The sequence below is a fragment of the Anabrus simplex genome, chromosome 2 (genome assembly GCF_040414725.1).
Source record: "Anabrus simplex isolate iqAnaSimp1 chromosome 2, ASM4041472v1, whole genome shotgun sequence".
In the NCBI taxonomy this organism is placed as follows: Eukaryota; Metazoa; Arthropoda; class Insecta; order Orthoptera; family Tettigoniidae; genus Anabrus; species Anabrus simplex.
The window spans coordinates 997,101,512-997,118,928 of NC_090266.1; the positions used below are offsets into that span (position 1 = coordinate 997,101,512).

Sequence of the window (17,417 nt, forward strand, 5' to 3'; positions counted from 1 at the left end):
TAATATAAAGAACAATTATAACGATAAGCAATTTCTAAATGATAGGATAGAGGAGTCTGGCTTGCTAGTGTCTTGACAAGGTCAGATAATACCCATGTATTGCTGAGTTATCACATCCGGTGACGTCAGCGAACAATGTTCATGCTGGATCTCGCACGTCTCCTTTATAATAGGATCAGTCCTCAAATTTTATCATCCGTCCAGTCGAACAAGCGGACAGGTTTCAGACAACATTAATGTTGTAAAGACCAAATTTGCGCCAAAACTTACATAAAATCGGGTTGGGGTGAGAGGATTTATCATACTAACTACATAACGCCTCGTAATCTGCAGGCCTTCGGTGTGTTATGCTTTGCGTTACTTGCAAGATAATAATTGTATTGGTCATGCAGTTGCGTTGTGGCCTCCGGTTTAGAGGATCCCGGGATTGATCAGCAGAGGCTACATGGTATTATTATTATCCGAGGTGACGGAATGTTGTCGCGCAGGAGTACATGACAGTGACTAAAGAGCTATAGATTTATTTAGGCCCGACTCTGAGATAGTGTCAAGGAGGGGATACTGCCTTAAAACTAGGGTCTTCAGGTCGTAGGGGCATGTCGAGAACGGCAGCTAGCCTTAAAACCATAATCCTCTGAGGTTATGCCCCCTCGAAGATGGTGTTATGTGTAGTGGGTGATACAAAATAATGATAACTTCATATTAATGATAATGATGACATTAATAGGGCAAGGTCCCCTATAATTTATAGCACCGTGAAGTATCAAGGTGAATATGTTTATACAGTTCGCAACATCCAGTTTCGTCAGATGGGTAAATAGGTGCCGTGGTAATAATGGTAGTTTCGAAATAGCAAGACAGATTGTACTCTCGCCCTACTAAAAGATAGCGCAGTGGAAACTGTGCATATGAGCATTGAATAACGGAGTGTGTCAAGTCAAGCAAGGAACATGATAGGTTGAGATTAGAAAACAAGAGAAAATCACAATAAATTTTGAAGACAAATGTATTGAAACAAATCAAACTCTTTACAAATTTCCACAAAAGACCAGGAAACCATACAAATATGGTACTTTCCCAACCGTTAACCTTAAAATTTGCAACATAATTCAAGATAAAACCTACGAGAGAAAAAGTAAGAGAGAAAGAACTAGGAAAGGATAGGAGGAGGCAGTAAAAAGGAAAATATGCCTTCCTATGGAGAAGTTAATAAGAGTAGCAGGAAATACAAAAAAATGTGACATAATGTGTAATTTCACTGTTTGCAATGAAGTTTATCCGGAGCAAAAATGGTGACTATGCCGTAAGAACGCCAGATATAGAACGTCAACGTGTGTATGAATGTTAAGAGAATGATACCTTCGTCAGGTAAAAGAAGGGAAGAAATGACAAAAGGCGGTGAGAAAAGACGACATCGGAATGTTGTTAAAAATTTGTTATTGAAAAAATTTCGATTTCGCTAGAGACATACTAGCAGAGCAATACACGAAGCATTTGGAAGAAGGCTGATTGAGAAGAGAGAAATATATAGAGCTGAAGATAAATAATAGTAAACATCTTCGCAAATAGTACAAGTCATCGGTGATATAGAATTTATAGCACTTCATAATATAAAAATGCTCGATCTAATTGGCAGAGTACCTCAGTGCTACGTCACGAGATACCGGAAAGAAGACATATATAACGAAAGGAATTCAATATCAATAACTAGCGGGAAAAATGACAACTGTCGCGCAAGGAATAGAAAGATTATATTACGGTTAAATTGAAGTCTTACTAGACCTATTGAAAGACTGTAAAACATCATAATATAAGAAGCAGTAATTGCAGATTACCAAATAGATCATAGTAGGCTTTGTTTCCAGAAGATGACGAAAATGACCATGTTGATCTGCTTTTCTATTTTCACTGCGCAAGAAACCGACTACGTCATGTGCTAGACGTGCAGAGGCGGAGGCTACCTAGATGATGGTAACACGATCGACAAGTCCAGCCCATGAGGACCGGAGATGAGCGAAGACCATCCCTAACATTCCCGAGAGGCTAATACGATGCCGTGAACCCGAACACAGCATGTCCTAGCCAGCTGGACATGTGATAGCAGCTACAAAAGCAGGAGAAAAAGATAAGTCTTGACTAAGAACATTCTTCTAGTAAGTAATTCAGATAATATTTATTTGCAAAGTGCCGTTTTATATTTATATTCCTTACTTGAAATATTTATATGAAGTGCTATTTTAAGTGTCCTATAAGAGTGACGTTGCGTGAATAGTCAAATGAATTCACATTATCAGAGGTTATTAGGTAATCACCTAACATGAAAGACAAGTCCATTGATATAGGAAGTGATTAACCAGTGATGATTTAATGTTTGTTTTCGAAATGTTGCCAATGGTGAATGAAAAGAGGTTAATTCATGTAAATGCGATATTATGCGATATTGTGGTTAACATTAGGTTTATATTAAGGCATGTACTATTAAGCTGAGATGAAATGAGATCGTAGATAGGTTATTATGACGTCGTAGGAAGACATGATATGATAATTGGAATTTGCGGAAAATTTGAGAACAAAATAGCATATTTAGATGGATGATTAACGATGAGAGAGTGACATGCGTCAGGTTGAGATGAATTGTTATGTTGGTATAGTATTAGGATGTGACATGAGATGTGTTATATGAAATAAACGAGTTATATATGAAGAATAGTAGAATGGTATGAGGAATAATGATGGTGATGATTATTATTACGTCGTAGATGAAGAGATAGATAATTTCTAGCAATGAAATTAGGTTAATTAACGCTATTTGTGATAAATAATAATTATAATGGTTCTCAAACGTATGTTAATTCTTCAGAAAGCTTTATATAGTACTACTTACGATCCATATAACATGTCTAACTTAACAACTACTTATTTGATCATCGAAAATGATTCCATACGCAGATGATAGCATGACTGTAACCTATTTCTATACAAATACCTAACCACAGATATTCTCATTCTGATAAGACAAGCTCTAAAGCTTATTTATTTTCATTATATAATATAACATAACATTATTCATAATTGAAGGTTGATGGTAACAGGGTCTTCTTACAAACCAGATTACTTAATATATAGTTGAATTACATTATATACCTGTTAGATGTGAGTGATAGCTGAATATTAGGGCACATAAAATTACTGAACTGGCACTTAAGAGTATATTCTTTTGAAATTAATATTTATTTAATAAGCAATTCAACTAATAACAGTAATACCATTTCGGCTATTTTATTTTAAATAGAAGAATGACTTAGAGAGTTATATTTTCTTAAATGCCAATGAAATACCGCATTGATAACTCGGAGAAGTTATAGAAGACATGTGAAATGTTTGTGATATTTGAGAAGAAAGTTTTCTTTGACAAATAATATCCCTCATGACTGAATGGGTTAGCTACTGGCAAATGAGTTTGTCATACTGCGAATTGAGTAGGGATTAATTAATTAAATCAAGTGAAAGTTTGTAGGACCAGATTATGTGATGATGAAAGAAGGTTATAAAAGCGTGATTCTGATTTTATCTGTGTTTATAGCAATGCAAATAGTTTGCATCAGACATTTTCAATTACTCCCAATCAAGATTATGAATATTTGACTATGTTTCTTCTTGTTAATTAGTTGGAGGCCTCTAATTTTTAAAATACTTTAAAAGCAATTGATGAGATCCGACATCAATTAATTATTATTTATTTCTTTAATGATATTCTTTTTTTTGCAAGTTGCGTTACGTCGCGCCGACACAGATAGGTCATATGGCGATGATGATTAATGATATTCAAAGCACTTAAAGTACTTTTTAAGATTTTCTTCATTTTAATAAATAGTATTGTATAAAATTAATGATTCTTTCAATGACTTCCAAGGATAAGTATTTAGTTTTTAAGTGAATATAGATTAAGAATTATGCTATAATATTTGGAAACGAACCGGATTCGCGACTAGGAGACGTCCGTTGCATAGGTTTTGTTTATCCGACAGTTCATCACGGCGCTGTTTCCTCTCGTTTCGGAACCCATAGCCCGGAATTTCGTCTGCGTTTTGGAAATTGATATTGTCTTGGAGCTAGTCTGGATCTTACGCGATCCAACCTGGACGCGGGAACGGCGCAATAATTAAATTCACAGGATACAATTCAAAAGTCCTCCGAAGTGAAGTCCATAGAACGAACCGAAGTAAATTAACAGATAGGAACTGCATCTGTTATCAGTCAATCACCACATCGACCAGGGCGAATACATAGTTATGCAAGGAAGCTATTCCACGACAGTCTCATTCAAACTCGCATAATTATAAACATGAATCCGAAGCACAATTCACGCTTAGGCTTGCATAGGACTCGCGAAGCACTAGATACAGAACACGCACAGCTCGAGAGAGAGTTGCACCTGAGTTCATAACTTGGTGTAATTCGTAGATAAAAAGAAGGTAAAGACTTGGTTAGAAAATGCCATGCTCCCAAATTAAATTTCCAAAGGAAAAGTTGTTACTTCAGAAGTTCCAAATTCAAAGGAAAGAATCGAAATGTTTGTCATACCTCACCTCGACGTTGATTGTACTAGCACAGGAAAGGCACTCGTGTGCACAGCTCCATAATGACGGAGACGATGTTTGGCGTTCCATCCTCCATGCAGGCTAAGGTCCATCTCAATTAACAAGGAGAGAAACCTGGTTAATATACGATTGTGTAGAGGGGAAACAATTGAGGAGAAACACATCGGGAATATTCCAGATGTTACGGAAGCGTGCGCAGCAAACAAAACAGTATCGTGTGACGTCATCAGACGTACGAGCGGGATAGAAGATAGTCAGTGGATAGTAGATGACGAATATGAATAGAGCTGCAGTCCGTAGAGACTATAGGATTTTCAATGAATATTTACGATGAGGTTATTGAGTCCCAGTTGCAGAGAGAAATACGGCGTGTTATCGTAATGAATGTGAGTCCATAACAGTAATAGAATGATGAGGTTTATGTGCATGGCGAATTTCCTTGAAGTAGATGCCGGTGATGTGACGAGCCGTTACATATGTCGTGAAGGGCAGCTAGCCTTAAAACTCGGTTTTACGCCCTCTCTAAAATGGTTTCGGGAAGGGGCATGACGAGAAGGGAATCTTGCCTTGAAACTAAGCCCCAAAAGGTTTGACCTCTCCAAGATGGTGTCGAGAAGGGGCATGTCGAGAAGGGTAGCTAACCATAAAAATATAATCATCTGAGGTTAGGGTGCCCTCCAAGATGGTGTCCGGATTGGCAGCTAGCCTTAAAAATAGGATCCTCTGAGGTTAGACTCCTCTAAGATGGTGTTGGGACGGGGAATGTCGAGATGGGCAGCTAGCCTTAAAACTTATAATCCTCTGAGGTTAGGCCCCTCCAAGATTGTGCCGGGAAGGTACTGTGTCAAGTTACGCCCCTGCAGATGGTGTCACACGTTCCGCGCCCCACGTGGCTAAGATGGTAGCAGTGGGGTTAGGACCTGTCAAGATAGCAGCTATGAGGTTAGCCACGTTCACTTGTTCAAAATCCGCGACAAACCAGTACACGTGGTTAGGACGTGTCAAGATGGCAGGATGACAGCTGTTTAAATTCCGCACCCACGTGGTTAAGATTGCAGAAGTGAGGTTAGGACCTGTCAAGATGGCAGCAGTAAGGTTAGCTACGTTTACTTGTTCAAAATCCGCTCCAAGCAAGTCCACGTGGTTAGGGCCTGTCAAGATATCAGCTGAAATCTTGACAGCCGTTTAAATTCCGCGCCCACGTGGTTAAGATGGCAGCAGTGAGGTAAGCCACGTTCACTTGTTCACAAAACGTAAGGTTAGGACCTGTCAAGATGGCAGCAGTGAGATTTGCGACGTTCACTTGTCCAAAAAGTAAGGTTAGGGTCTGTCAAGATGACAGCTGTCAAAAGCACGTGCTGTTGTTTACAAACAAAGCCACGTGCTTGTGACGTCATGGTCACGTTGTCATGACGTCATGGGGTCAATGACCTTGGCCAGGGTCAATGACCTCGTGGGAAAAATGCTAATTCAGCTCCCATTGTTTTAGAACTCGCCCAGCCCCTCTACTACTATTGAAATAAAGCCTTTTGGTCGTTCGTCGGTGCGTCAAGTAACTCGACACATTCGTGAGTACCATCGATAATTTCTTAAGTCTGTATGAACCCAGCGCCATAGTGAACCATATCAAGCAGTGAACTAATTGCCATTTTAAGCACATATACTGTGCGAAGGGCACTCGCCGGGTCATGAATAAAGAAGCGCGAGCGAGCAAAATCGCAGTTAACAGACAGGAGCACAGAGTTGGAAGCGCGCCACTGGAGAGGGAGCGATGTGAGCCGCTAAAAGAGACAGAGAGTGTTGAATTTTTTCTGGACTTCCCAATTACCAACGAAGGCCAATAAAATATGAGGAGTGCAGTACTGGGATCCTCTCGGAAAAAGTTCCGATTTCCATTATCAGACCATTTGGAGCGAATCGAAAATAGTAATAAATTATGGTGGAATTTATCAAGCGCCTAGGACCTATGACTTGTAATAATTATGAAAATATTAAGGGAATGACGTATTTTTGAATGCCCGTTGAGGAGAACTAAGTCTCGCTGCAAAGGGGTATTAACGTTTGCCGGGGATTCACACGGGGCCGGTGGAAGGGGCGATATTTTAAATACAGGAGAACCGAGGCCTCAGCATGCTCTTTGAATATTACGAGTCATCGTGCACATATCAGGCCACATCGCAGTCAGATCAGACCTGACAAAGGAACCGTTAATCAATGTGTCTGAGTAATGTAGACAGTGAAGTTAAGAAAATAGATATCAGCGGTGATAGCAGTAATCAAAGTAATATCAGGGCAACGGAATAATTTTTCTGTGTCAGTTACAGTATTTAAGTAACACCAGATTTGACTGTATTAGTTATCAATCAGTACAGTCTGTAGGAAACGAACTAATTTTCCTTTATTGGGAATGAACTAGATTTCAGGTTCAGATCACGCTTTCTATAGGCGCGAAGGTGCACGAGTGTCTTAAGGACGATAACTAATTCGCTTGTGTGCACCAGAGTCCTGGAGAGCGGCCCAGCCCATGAGCTGCTTCGGCAATAGACTGCAATGGGCTTTGAAAGGCTCGAACATACGAAGCCCGTGATGTCATCACCCTGGCCATTCTGGGCAGCGCTATGTCACTCGTACGCGGTGAGCCAAGGACAGCGGTGTGGTAGTTCTATGGGCTGACTGCTTCAATGTGTACTGCAACCATACCACCCACGCCATTGCCCCATAGAACCACATGACATTATCATAGTCCCCATAATTTCGGGCTACCGCCATATAGCACCATACGCCAAGGCGTTCGATGGTGTACCGGCTGGTACACCTCTACGCCGCACATTTGAATTTTCCGCCGCAAAGTACTCCTCTACAGGAGAAACTCTGAACTTTAACAACTGTATCAATTTATAAGTTTTCTCAGAAGATGTCACTACCGGAAATTTTGTGATTACGAAGTTGTCAGTACTGTGTGTATTTCAACGTATTTTGTTTTCTATTGATCAAGAAGTGTGGACATTCTCTCATAGATGTCTCTACTGTAAAACTGGGATTATGCACCCTGGTGCGAAGTGAATGAACTTGCTTGAAGAAATTTTGTATTCAGAAGTTTTTGTCTTTACTAAATTTTGTTCTTTCATTTGTTGGTTGGCAATATTAATCTTTCTTTCCGCCAGTTTTGAACTTAGCCAATCAGTAATTTCTGCAATTAATTTCCAACTAATCATAGGTTTCTTTTTCGATTTTGATGTGTAACTTTAAGCGACCAATAAAATGTAGTGGGTGTGTCTTAATTATTCATGAAAGGTCTCGAATCTTCCTTGAGTGTTTAAAAACTGCTGATTTTCACGGCTCCTCGCCACTTCAACAACATCTAGTTTAGTGTATGGAAGTGTAGCAGGGGCGGGTAGCGCCTCTTCATCCGGGCAGCAGCTCTTCAACAAGGTAATGGCCGTTTAACATCTTTATTTCTTGCTAGCTCAGCAGTTTAACCCGCGGGGCAGGTCCGAAACCTTTAGTATGTAACCTATCTCTTGAAAAATGCAAACCTTTTTCAGTCTTTGTAAAACTTCATTTATCTTTAACTGTAATTCGGGTTAGAGAGTGCTTTACCCTCTCGAGCTCCCCTTCATTTGACTGGAGGTGACTACGTTTTCGTAACCGATTTTCTACTCTTCCTTAATGTGTTAAAATTTTTCTTATACGAGTCACCTCCCTAGTTTGGGAATAGCCCCTGTGTCATCGGCCTAGTGCCTCTTAGGTTTTAAAATGTATATTTGGGAGTGCTGATACACGCCTCCATTCTTTTTGCGTTTAGGGCCATGTAAGTTAACCTGTTATTTTTCTATTAAGGCCCAGTAGGCTGGGTACTAGATACCCCTGTTTCATTGTAAGTTGTGCCTTGATGGCAATCATGTGTAAAAGCCTGGCAGTGCCTTTAATAAGCTTGGAAAATTGAGAGCAGGTCAGCTCTTTCTGATGTGGTAAAGAGCCTCTAGGAGGCCAGATATGGTTTTTGGAGCTAATGCTCCTTAAATGAAGGGGTTTTCTGCCCTTTGATCAAATGTGTGATTTGGTAAAGTTGGGCTAGTTACTCAAGGATTGTGAAATTGGGGCTCGAAGCCCAGAATTTGGAAAGACCCCTGAACTTGTGCTTTCGTTTGTAATATTATCATTGTACCTGTGTTTTTATTGTTATTTCACCTAGTGAAAATTTGTTAAATATTGTTGCCTATTGAAAATATAACCTTTATTGGAATTTTAATTCATCTTTCGGCCTTGTAGTTAGACCCATTCCAGCACGCACCTTCTTTCACCTCTGCCTTCCACGGGTAAGCCCGTAACAGATGGTATGGGACCTTTCTAGTCTAGAGTCAAATGCCACCTCATCTAGGAAAACGAAGAAAAAATAAACTTCAAAGTGATGGGTGAGCAAAAGCTCTTTCGACCGTGCAAGGATCAACTGCACTCCTCCGTTCCAAAGAAATAAACCAACGGCCTCCCAGGGCCAGGGTGCGTTCGCGACAAAAGATCATAAACTAACTTAAAGGCATAAATGAACGGAGGGAAATTTAGGATGCAATGTTTTTCCGGCAAAATGAAAAGCAAAGAAAAGATCAAAATCCAATTTATTATTCCCTCATAAATCACGATTAATTGAAATTAAACCTGAATAATTCTACTATAATGAAAATAAAATATACAATGTCCGATGGACAAAATACAAATTTGGAGATGTCACTCATTTCATTAAAAACATTTATAATTCATATTTGTTAATATTTATCGATTAAATATCGAAGTTGTTTGTTCCGTTCCCTTTTTGACATGGCAATAAGTATTACATTAAATAATCGGTACAAAATTCTTTTTAAGAACATAAATATCCTTATAAATGCGACGGTTCTCGTTACAATCCTTCTTCACTATTAGAAGAAACAATTATCTATGCGAAAAATTGGAGACAACTTGGAGTGGTCGCCTAACTGAATTATTATACTACTAAATAAGTAAACAAAAGAACCAGCGAACACGAGTGGATAAAATCATAATCATCAAAATAAAATTTGACTGATGTTGGGTCCAGAAATCGAACCCACAGCACAATGAATCCGATGGCAAATAACGAGACATAACCCGTTTTGGAATCCAAATAAAATAAACACAACTCAAGGAGCGTATTCAAAAAAATATGTACACATATTTTAAAACAAACTATAAACAAATAAACGCATGCAACTGGCTGTATAACGTAAAAGAAATATTGTGTGACAAAGAAAATCCATGGTCTACCTTGGAGTTCGAACCGATGATCACCAAGATGCCATCGACAAACGGGTCTCTAAAACTCCCTATCTCAATTATTCATAAGGTCAACAACTCAATAATAATACTGGCGTTCCAGTTATTTAATTTCTTTATAGATATATACATGAACGAGTTAAAAGAATCCTTTAAATGTAATTGGGTTTATGCGAAACCCCAAACATTCAGTCGTAGTGGACAGGCTTGAACAATACACTTGGCAGTTTACTTCCTAACAAGGGATTGCTAGCGCTCACTCTTTCTAAAATCATAAATCATACAACGCAGAACCGCACCTAATAATGGGCGGCCGCAGATCACTTCTTGTCAACAAACTCAAGGCGAGACAAACCGTCTCCTGAAAATACATCTTGGTAAATAATAGCATTTCAACTGATATCCTCTTATCATATTCCAAAGCTCCACTGGCTTATTAATTCACTGCCCTGTTACAATTCTTTAATTCAATATCAAGCCACTGTTCATCTTTTCAATTTCACACCCATGGACTTAAAATGTCCCGGTTCACGTCCATCCGACTACATAGAATATCTCAGTCTATGTTTTCCTACAGTTTGAACTCAGACAAAAAATCAAATATGGATTTAAACGTATCCATAATATTATTCTCATATTACAGAAAAGGAATACGTGACATAATGGGAAAACATTTATCTAAAATGGGAGGGCGTTTGTTCGTTGTCCAGGCTTGTCACAAGTTGCACATATAATTGAGGAGCATCGTTTCAAATCGTATTAAGTGCACAGATTATAATTTTATAGGAAGTTAAAAAACGTTTTAATTCCTAACGAAATAAGACATGTCAAAATTCTAAACGGCAAAATCTAGGTATTGGGGTTATGTTCCCGAATCACCATGATTCAAATAATTTCCCAATATATGAAGGCGTCATTCTAATTATAAAATTTTACTTAATACGTTTGAACCAATTCACTGAACAAAATACGTTTTGATACAACCTTTTATTCACAATATACGATTTGAAACGTTCATTTGACCCAAAGATTTTTATTGACTTTATTGTTAGCAGCATCGCATCATGTACAATAAATTAAGATTATTATTATTATTATTATTATTATTATTATTATTATTATTATTATTATTATTATTATTATTATTATTAACACATTGTTAATGCTATATGGATGTTTACAGTCTTGCAAGTAATCCTTCTTCCTCATGCAAACGGTCACAGTTGTCATCATGAGTTGGCCTACCAATATCTGACGTTAAACCAATATTTAGTGCTGAAACATAAAAGTGTAAACTGTCGAACTCCTTCCAGTTGTCTCCAAATCTGGTTTTCAGCAGGTTCTCGACATCCAGTTCTTAGCGCCTGGTAATGCTCTCGGTTTATCGATTACGGGAGGTTCATGTACCTGGCCATGCCTTATGCCTCGTTTCAGAAGGGTTACGAATGGCTTTGAGGGGTCATCAAACCTGTACGTCGGTTCCATTTTTACTGTAACGTGGTACTGACCACTCTTCTCGCTTTTCTTCAGAATCACCGTCTTCATTTCTTTAATCCCGTCCAATTTCTTAAAATGCTTGGCGAGGATCTTGTAGTCCCTGATAACCATTCTTTTCCTCGATGTTTTACAATCCCCACAGACTGATAGATCTGTCTGTATTCCTCGGGAGTAACGATGTCAGAGCACTTACGAAGAAACATTTCTAAAACACCAAAAACCTTGTCTGCGGGTAAAAAGGAATGTCCTCTGACAGGAAAGATGACAACAATCATGGAAATGTTAGCGGGTGTTTTGGTTTGTAGCCAGTAAACTAGAGCATGGATAACATGCATGTTCTTGTTTTGGCCTCCACATCCGTCTGCGAACAGCCTGATACAGGTGATCGATTTATCGAAATGTACCTAATATAAAAACGAAGTAACAGCTGATGACACCTCGTTTGGCCCTCTTCCAGCCTCAGTCTCATTCCATACATAAAATTTTGGATTCTGAATAATGACATCGCTAACACACAGTGCGTAAAATGATATTTGACGCGAATGGAACGCTTCGCCAATTGATAATTTAGGAAGTAGTTGTACCTGTTGCAAATCAAAGCAGAAGGACATTGTGTCAGCAGGTCGTTTCCTCATACGTTTGTGAAAAGCCTGTGAGCGAATTTGATCCGCTCCTAAGTCAACTAGTAAACTACCTTTTTCAGATTTAATCTGAAAGAGCATTCGAGCGCAGTAACTACAAGCATCCGTGGATGGTGTCCCAAATCCAATGTTAAACTGTGTACGGAAAATATTCTGGAAGAACCACTTTTTTACTTTCAGGTCCGCGGAAACACTCTCCTATGGGTAAGTAGCCCTCCATGGGAATCGAAAGTGAACGGGCATGCAAGCAATACCACACTCTCAAGTACGATATAAAAATAGCGGGAAGAGCCAACAAAAGAGCGGGATAAATGCAGGCTGGGAAACATTATCGTGAACATAATGCGTTTTGAACCGTTCGCCGTGGTGCACATAATACGATTTGTTCCTAATCATGTTTTTCAACACTGAATTCCTATGGGAAAGAATACGAAATGACCCGATCTAACTCAACAGCGTTAAAGAGCATATCCCAATTGGAGGGAAACCGCTTTAAAACGTATTCTGACCTCGAGTGCATTTAATACGTTTTGAAAAGATGCTCCTCAATTAATACAGCCATCTACATATTCTTATCATGCAAAATTACATTAAAGCAAGAGTGCCTTCCTATCTGCATGATTATTATGCCGATAGTGCATTTTGAAGACACTGTCACCATGCACTACCAAAACGGGCTTGAATATTCCATAAAATAAAATATACATATTACGGTTTGAAATCATCAATGATATAAATCTACATTTTTCCCACCTAGTCTAAAGCACTCTCAGACTTACTGATATTTTTCCATTAAATCAAGTACATGCATTACATTAAAATTATAATTTTCAGGCCCGAAATTTTAGCCCGTATAATAGAATTTTAATTCCCATCTATATGAATATATAAACAATATGAAGACCACTCACAAGTTCTCTCTCTCTCATTCAAGAATACATGCAATTTACATTACTAACCTAATTTATGTGATCTACATATTACGTAACCGTGCATTTATTTAGATAAAAATTTATATTTTCTGTACTTATCATCATGTCGTGAAATCCATGGTTCGGGCCCAGGAAAAGGCCCCTATTCTCGCTTAGCCTCTCATGGCGCTGACGTGGATCACAGGTTCGAATCCACTGATATTCCTGCTGAGCATGTTCATAATCCCAGGGTCATCTTCTTCACTGTGACAACTCTAATGACGTTGAAATGAGTTGCGTCACTCAAAACACAATTTTTCAAAACTGTAACACAGTTCTCGCGGTCACGTTACTTAAATACTTTCAATACTATCATTTGGACAAGTTTTTTCATACCGCGTATTTGCAAAATGTATATTATTACTCCCAAATACAGGTAAGGTCAGAACACCAGCGGACCGTGGGTCTGCCTTCAATCTTTCGCGTCAAGCGGATATTGTGTCATCATGGCTGCCCCTTTTATAACATTACCCCTACACGCACAATAGACGGCGGTCAGTCCCCACCACATTTTTAAAAAAATTAATGGTTCTACGTGTTGTACAGTATGTCATCGGTAATGCGCTCAACTGCGTGACTCAGACTCTTAAGTACCCTTGTTATGAGTGGAACACGCATCGATCGGCGGTTTATTTAAAATTTATTATCAAAATGATGCCTTTACGGGGATCCCCCGTGAGTAGTCTGCGTACTTCGTTAGCGTGGGTACGCTACTAGTGGTTATATAATCAGATGGTAGCGTATTTTCCACATGTTAACATTTTATAAACAACTCGAATTTTGGCATAGGCCTATTATGAAAACATATGACATGCCGAGGTTTCCCTTACTAATTGTTATGCATATCTCGAAATCTTACCATACAAATCAAGCTTGCACGTTGGCATTGCCGTGTTTCGGCCATTTTTAGTGGGCGGAGTTATTAGTATTGATTTTCTTTCCTTGTCACTTTTCGTAGCGCTCTCTCTCTCTCTCTCTCTCTCTCTCTCTCTCTCTCGCTGGGAATCCTCCAGCTATGACGGACTCATGTTTACCAAGTTAGAGGCGTTGTGCAAACAGGTGCAACTTAATGCAATTTTCTGTAATATGGACAAGGGAGCTTAACAAAAGTTTTCATCGCCTCAAATAATTAAAAAATAAATATGTACATGACCGATACGGTCACAGTACAGTGTACTGCGTGTCAGCGGAGTGCGTTGCATTACGGTCGAGTGGAGACGATCAAGTTTGCTGTGGTTTTCAGTTTGACTTCTCCGTCTATTCTGTTATCTGAAACGAATGTGGACTGTAGTTCCAAAAGAAGAGAACCCATGGCAAAAGAACGTGAAGTAAAAAAAGAAGAAACAAACGAACTAAAAACCGCACAATACAAGACTTCTGAACTGCATCCTAAACTTAAAAGTCGTATTTGGTTGGTATTCAAGCCTGCAGTTGACGGTGATGGGAAAGACGTTAATTTTGTGTGCTGTACGATCTGCGGTGAACTTTATGTACACACTAATAGTTACCCGTGGCTTCTCGCGTGGATTTCGTAATTTGTTAAAGTAATCGTTCCTCGGTACTGTACTAAGACATTATCTGAAAATGTCTAAAGTATAAAACCTCACTGAAAAATTGAGTTTTATTTACACCAGAAACTCTTTGTAAACCACGTTTGTGGTATTGCCTTTTGGGGCTAAGGTGACCATGCGACATAGAACTGTACACGTGAGAACGTATTCTCTCAGGTAAAAAAATCTTTATTTTTAAAGGATATTCCAAATACATATTTCCACATCTGTAACATCTTCAGGTTTTGAGATATAAGTATCCCTAAAAAAGAATTCAACCCCTTTATCAGCCCATCCTCCACCCTCACCTAGTGGATTTTCCGAAAACAAAAAAGACATGTTTCTTTAGTTTTAAAGTACATTCCAAGTGTCGTAACCGTAAGTATTTTCAAGAGGCTGAGGACTTGGGTTCGGAGTTTTGGGAGCGTATAGTCAGATCGGAAAAAATTGAGAATTAATTATATTCTAAAACCAAGAAAATAAATGTACAATTTAAACACAATATCTCCGACACCATTTACTCCCAATCCTTTCTCAACTTCAGATCTCTGTGAAAATCATAAGTCTTTTCCTAGTACACACAAGAATACATATAATATATATATTCAATGGTTGAATACTTCACTACGAAGTATAGCTGATCCTTGTACAGCTGACGTCTTCGCTCTTCTTTCTTGCCTTCTCCTCTTCTGCGTAGATATCCCTGGAGCCCGTTACCCTTCGCGGCGACGTGAATTCTCCCAATTAAAATTGAGCTGCTGGTCTATAAGCTTATATTCCAACACCTACTTTGACAATCGGTGTGTAAAACCTTTGCGATTGTTCACCAACAAATCACACTCAGTTCAAGAGCCTGATATCCCTCTATCTTACTATCACTTTATTGCGTACTGCAGCTTAATGCTAAGTCTACCAGCACTCCAACAGTTCTCCCTAGTTAATTATTCACCTTTCTGCGCGATAGGGCCTACGGCCGTCACGAGCTAATAGTCAACTGCTGTCTTCGAGTTTTCAGAGTCAAATAGCCTCTCCGAGAGTTCACAGTCAAAAGCCTTCTTCGAGTGCTGTGAGTCAAAAAGTATTGTTGTTTACAAGTTACCAAGTTATATAGTTTATTTCTATCATTTCTCGAATAATCCTACTGATTCATATACCACCACCACAAGTCACTAGTTCACGTCACGACGGTACTGTTCTGTGATTGGTTCCTTAGTATGGAACCTCCCTGTCACGTTGCACTACACACATTGTTCCAGAACACTTTGGAAACTGTTTCTATGTCTCTTACACGTGACTCTGTATATTCCCAACCCAAAGGAAGTGCGCATTTATCTTACACAATGTTTCACAATATTAAGACACAAAGCTCTTGGCTTACGAGCTCCTACGCAACATCGAATGTTCTAAATCCTTCTTTGAAATATTCTATCATTCCCATTATTATTATTACCATTTATGAATTATGAATTATAGACATATACAGACTATCCTGTAATTTCCCCTCATATATACATGCATTTATATGCCTGCTACTTTCCAAATCACAGGCTTTCTACCCTGGAGTTCGCGGATTCGAATTCCATTCGAGTCCGTTCGCTCACTCTGATATGTGCGAAAGGCGCGTCGCGAATCGCCGTCCACGACACAAGTACCAAGTTTCATGTCTGTAACATGTAAAGTTTTTGACATACACTGTAGATATTCCGGTACTCATTTTAAAAATTCACCTGCTTTTTCAATTCTTTTCTGTCCCTTAAGTGGTTTTCCGAAAACAAAAAATACGTGTTTATCGATAAATGAGCTGCCAAATACCAATTATCACGACTGTAACATCTTCAGTTTTTGGGATATTTGTATCCTCATGAAAAGAATTCAATACCTATTTTAAAACCTCGCCCCCCCCCGAAATGTGTATCCTTTTTAAAGGGATTTCAAATACCCATTTTCACGTCTGCAACATCTTTAGGCTTTTTAGATATAAGTATCCTCATACAAATAATTCAACTAATATTTTAGTCCTTTCATCCCCCCTTAGGTGGATTTTCCGAAACCAAAAGAATACGTATTTATGTCTTTTTAACGCAGACTCTAAATACCAATTTATACGTCTGTAACAACTTCAGTTTTTTAGCTATCAGTACCCTAATAAAAATAATTCAACCCCTTTTTCAGTCCCTTTTACCCCCCACATGAAGTGTTTTTTCAAAAACAAAATAATACCTGTTTTTTATATTTAAAATATTAAAAATACCAATTTTCACATCGGTAACATGTTAAGTGTTTGAGATATACTGTAGGTATGCTCATCTTAAAAATTTTCGCAACCCACATTTCAGTCCTTTTTACCCCTCCCCCTTAAGTGCTTTTTCCGAAAACAAATAATACATGTCTCATTATTCTTTTAAGAGATTAAAAATACCACTTCACGTCTGTAACATGTTAAGTTCTTGAGGAATATTGTAGATATGCTCAGGGATTATGTGTACAAAGTTTGGTTGGCAGCTATGCCCAAACGTGCACACATAATCTCGCTATTGTAGAATCCTGGAGCTGACGTTGCCATGGTTACGGCAGTGCATTTCTTTATCCGATTCCGAGAGCAGGGGTAGTGTGGTGCCAATATCCCCATAACGGTTGCTTTTAGGGCTTCAAAACATGGTTTTCGGGCCCGTAGGGCTTACCGAGTTTTGTCCTTTGCGTCAAGGGGCTTAAAATGAGCTTTTTCTCGTCCTTGCACGGCAAATTCGATATTTCGCCTATATTACCCTATTATTTTATATCTCCCCGTCGCTCCTACCTAGAATTGTTTTGAAAGGAAAATACAGCCCATGTCCCTCAGGGATAATGTATATTTACATTAGTAAAAGG

General features: G+C 38.8%; 1 protein-coding gene across 2 annotated transcripts in view; it reads left to right on the forward strand.

The window, feature by feature from the left end:
• The window catches only part of LOC136863239 (uncharacterized), a 150,292-nt gene that overhangs the window by 59,510 nt on the left and 73,365 nt on the right, over positions 1-17,417 (forward strand). The window contains exon 1 of one of the 2 annotated variants that reach the window (XR_011017786.1): positions 2,043-2,153. The exons of the other annotated variant lie outside the window; for it this stretch is intronic. The gene's annotated coding sequence lies outside the window, so the exon portion shown is untranslated. Of the gene's footprint in view, positions 1-2,042; positions 2,154-17,417 lie in introns of those variants that run through there. 2 annotated transcript variants of the gene reach the window in all.